Source organism: Silene latifolia, chromosome 3 (assembly GCF_048544455.1).
Source record: "Silene latifolia isolate original U9 population chromosome 3, ASM4854445v1, whole genome shotgun sequence".
Taxonomy (NCBI): domain Eukaryota; kingdom Viridiplantae; phylum Streptophyta; class Magnoliopsida; order Caryophyllales; family Caryophyllaceae; genus Silene; species Silene latifolia.
The window spans coordinates 81,999,004-82,003,854 of record NC_133528.1 but is presented as its reverse complement, the minus strand read 5'-3'; the positions used below and the strand labels follow the sequence as shown (position 1 = coordinate 82,003,854).

Sequence of the window (4,851 nt, the reverse complement as noted above, 5' to 3'; positions counted from 1 at the left end):
AACAAGATGCCATCGGCTTGGAGGAGAAGCACTCTTGTCCCTTTGTACAAGAACAAAGGTGATGTTCAAGAGTGTTCCAATTATCGGGGAATTAAACTTATGAGTCATACGATGAAGTTATGGGAGCGGGTAATCGAGCAAAGGCTTAGGAGATGTGTAGACATCTCGGAAAAACAATTTGGATTTATGCCCGGGAGATCGACTATGGATGCGATTTTTATCATGAGACAATTGATGGAATACCATCGAGACAAGAAGAAGGACTTACATATGGTTTTTATTGACTTGGAAAAGGCATATGATAGGGTACCAAGAGAAGTACTTTGGTGGGCTTTGGCGAGAAAGGGTGTGTCGCGAAAATATATTGACCTCATAAAGGACATGTATGAGGGGGCTAGTGCAAGTGTTCGCACTAATGTTGGGAGAACGGAAGAATTTCCTATTACCATCGGGGTGCATCAAGGTTCCGCACTTAGTCCTTTTCTCTTTGCTATAGTTATGGATGAGTTGACAAGGGATATTCCGGACGACATCCCTTGGTGTATGATGTTTGCTGATGATATTGTGTTGATTGATGAGACAAAAGAGGGGGTGGAGAGAAAGTTGGAATTGTGGAGGCAGACTTTAGAGACTCGTGGGTTCAGGCTGAGAAGGAGTAAAACTGAGTATTTGAGGTGTCAGTTCACTAAGGTGGCGGGGTTGAGATCGACAGAGGTGGGGAGTATTATTTTCGATGGGAATGTTGTTGAGGGTTGGGATTTCTTCAGATATCTAGGATCTATTATTCAAAAAGATGGGGAGTTAGACGGAGATGTGGCTCACAGAATTAAAGCGGGATGGTTGAAATGGAAGAGTGCTTCAGGGTTTCTATGCGATAAAGATATGCCCCAAAGATTAAAGGGAAAATTTTATCGCACGACAATTAGGCCTGCCCTACTTTACGGCTCCGAGTGTTGGGCCGTGAAGCATTGTCACATTCAAAAGATGAGTGTGGCGGGGATGCGCATGTTGAGGTGGATGTGCGGACATACAAGGAAAGATCGGTTAAGGAATGAGGTGATTAGGGAAAAGGTAAAAGTGGCGCCAATAGAGGACAAGATGATGGAAAACCGACTAAGATGGTTTGGCCATGTGAGAAGGAGACCTATGGACGCACCAGTTAGGAGGCTGGAGACTTGGAGAACAGAAAAGGTCCCTAGAGGCAGAGGGAGACCGAGACAGACATGGTTGAGAGTGATAGAGCACGATATGAGAGTTCTGGGGCTTGAGGAGAGTATGGTGACGGAGAGGGCACAATGGAGGGAAAGGATACATGTGGATTTTTAGTATTTGATGTTTTTTGACAGATTTAGTGTTTTTTTTTTTAATTTAAAGAAATTAATTTATTTATTTTTCTCCCCTTTATTACACTTTTTCACCAACCACTTTCTTATAGATTTTACCTGGTTCATTCCGGATCCTTAACTCTATTTCGGTTTTTAAATATCGTTTTAATCTTTTCTCTCGATTTAAATTTTAAGTTTTTATAAAAGAAAGACGGAATTCGATTTTAAAACCCCTAAGTTCACCTTGACTTTCCATTACATTTTCGTTCTTCCTTTTTGTTTTTCATCTTCCCTTTTTTATTCGCATTTTGAGGAGTGCGTTCACCCATGGATGGTTCGAAAAGATGATTCATGTCAGCCGACCCCAAATCATTTTGGGATTAAGGCTCTGATGTTGTTGTTGTTGTTTGATTGTCATCAACTTCGGTAAACATACCATTGGATCCCATATTGACGATGTTTCGGGAGTCTTCATATAGACCATTCCAAAATTGTTGTACAAGGAACCACTCGCTAAGTCCATGGTGTGGACAAGAACGACAAGTGTCCTTGAATCTCTCCCATGCTTCATACAAAGATTCCTCATCCCTTTGTTTGAACTCGGTGATTTGGGCTCTCAACATGTTAGTCTTTTCCGGAGGATAGAATTTCTTGTAGAAAGCAAGTGCCAATTTCTTCCAAGAATCAATACCTAGAGTAGCCTTGTCTAGGCTTTTCAACCATTGTTTCACGGTACCAATCAAAGAAAAAGGAAATAAGACCCATCGGATTTGGTCTTGAGTAACTCCGGTTTGAGAAATCGCATCACAATAGTCACAAAAAGTCTCCATATGTGAGTGAGGGTCTTCACTAGGCATCCCCCCAAATTGACTTCTCTCAACTAATTGTATGAATGCAGATTTGGCAATGAAATTACCGGTTAAATGTTGTGGTGTAGGAGTACCATTTGGTAGGTTCTCCTCGGTTGGTACGGAATGTGATGAGAATTTAGGAATTGTGGGTTGATTTTGTGGTGGGTTTTGTATTGGGTTATCCTCTCCTTCTCATGCAAAAGGGTTGGTAAACTCAATGTTATTTGGTTGAATGTCCACAATTTCTCCAATACCTCTTAAAGTACCTCTAGCAAGTCTTCTATTGTTGGTCAAAGTTCTTTCAATTTCAAGATCAATGGGTAACAAGTTACCTTGTGATCTCCTAGACATGCAAAATATCAAACAACTCGAAAACAATTAGAACCACCTTGAGGAGATTGACTTTCCCTAGGTAAAGAAAGACACAACTAAAAACAATTAATGAAAATCAAATCAAGCTGATGCGTGTCATTTATATGATGTTTTACACCCTATTTCACACGCATTTCAGAGCTCAATTATGTAGTTTATGCTACTATTTTCCCTATTTCCGTCTACTTTCGTGTTTTTGTGTAATATTGCAGAAATGTGAAGAATCCAGCGGAAATCGAGCCGAATCCGTCCCTAAGTGCTTGGCATAGGATTTGACATGAATATTTGACTCGGGAAATGAACTTGGTGCGCGTAGCAAGGCCTGAAAGATATATTTGCGAGAGTTTCAGAAGCGGATTACCAGCTAACTTGGTCTATAGACTGACCTACATGGTCTATAGACTGCCAGAATGCTGAACAGTTGACTGCAGGAAGAGTAGTCAGTCGATAGACAGTGTCCCATGGTCGATCGACCACGTGAGCTGACGAACAAGTTTTATTTCCAAATCAGAAGCTTCTGATAATCTCGACCTTTGGTCGATCGACTGATATCAATGGTCGATCGACCACTTGTGCAACTTGACGGGAATTAAAAGATTTTTAACCTAAGCCCATTTGTAATTAGGTTTTAAGAAGAGTTTTACGTAATACTTCTATATAACGTAACTCTTCCTGCTGCTTTAGGGGATTCATTCATTCATTTATTAACTTTGTATTAGGGGTTCAGATTTATCATACCTAGTTTTCAGGTTTCTTAAGTATTTCAATAAAGTTTATCTTTGCATCCGTGTTTGTTCTTCCTGCTTTCCTTATTTCTGTAATTCTTGCTCTGAATTTTGTTCTTTCTTTATAGATTAGAATTGATTAGTTAGAATCCCTAAGCCCTAATTCCTTCTTTTATGCGGTTTTACTGTTTATTTAATTTAATTATGGATTCTGTTATTTGCATCTTTAGTTTCGTTATCATTATTAATTGCAGCATGAGTAGCTAAACCCTTCGTGCTAAGATGTAGGGGACCTGTAGTGTAGGCGGCGTAGAACTCGTAAACCTGAGTCGAGTCTTGGTCGATCGACTGAGCCTTTTGGTCGATCGACCGGCTCACATAAGATCAGCTCCGTTTTAATTGATTAAATTGCTTAATTTGACGAATCGAGTGCACGCGACTAGTTGAATACTTAGTAAATGACTGACCCATTAGATCGAAAGATAGGGGAGGGAATTAGACTACCAATTGAAACGACTAAATTATACTGAGATCGAAAGATAGGTAGAATTTAGGCTTTTAAGAATCACTTTTCAGGGCGAGAGTCAGTACTAGTGATACTTAGGGACCCGTAGCTAGATCGAAAGATGCTACCTGTTAAGGATGGACCGAGAGGACTTCTTATTTTCTCGTCTTACGTGATTATTTCAGACTTACCTAGGATACTGCCGTCGAAACTACAGTGAACCGACCATCATAGCATCCTTTTAATATTTGGTTTCATCTATTTTCATCTACTGCTCATTTATTTGCTTTAGTTTAGTTTTGATTTTATTACCTTTAGTTATATAATCATTCAAATCAAACCCCCCAAAACTGTTACTTTAGACTTAAATTAGACAACTTTAAATTGCTTGCCTCCTTGTGGTTCGACCCTGACTGCCACTATCTATAGTAGTAGTTTGGATTATAAATTTTATTTTTGATACTCCACGACGGTATCAAATTTTACTTCCCCAAACCAAATCCTTGCTTGTCCCCAAGCAAGAACTAGACTCGATCCTAAGACCTAATTGGAACGATTTCAATCTCAGAGCGAAATGCAAACTGCAAAGCCTAAACCAGTTTAATGCTAAAAATCAACAATCAATTAGTAATATGAATCATGCAAACGAGTTATGTAGTCGTCAAAAATTGCTGAACCGTCAATTATAGAGACTTATCATTATGGACTCTCACGGGTCGCTCATATCACACATAAGCACAGGTGAATATACGTAAAAGATAGAAGGAAGTAATTTTGTAATGACTCTCACCTAACTACGACCTATAAGAACATGCCTGCAATCTAATATGAAAATAATCTCTACAACCGTACATATGCATTCCAACCATTAAAGACCATGACACATGCCGAGGTAAATTTGGATATGTGAGGCTATGGGTAAGAAGGGGCTAAGGCGAATTTGGTAAAAACAGAGTTATAAGCCAAGCTAGTAACTAAGGGAACCAAATTAATAATTCATTCCAACTTCTTGCTCAAGATTAAACGATAGAACAGTGCTAATAGTAAGCACAAATCTCACATTCTACATACAA

The 4,851-nt window shown here is 39.3% G+C and overlaps 1 non-coding gene across 1 annotated transcript; it reads left to right on the top strand.

The window, feature by feature from the left end:
* The first annotated feature begins 1,841 nt into the window (after window positions 1–1,841).
* On the top strand, window positions 1,842–1,948 carry LOC141650103 (small nucleolar RNA R71). Its single transcript, XR_012546163.1, has one exon. It is a non-coding gene; the product is annotated as a small nucleolar RNA R71 (small nucleolar RNA).
* Window positions 1,949–4,851: the final 2,903 nt, after the last annotated feature.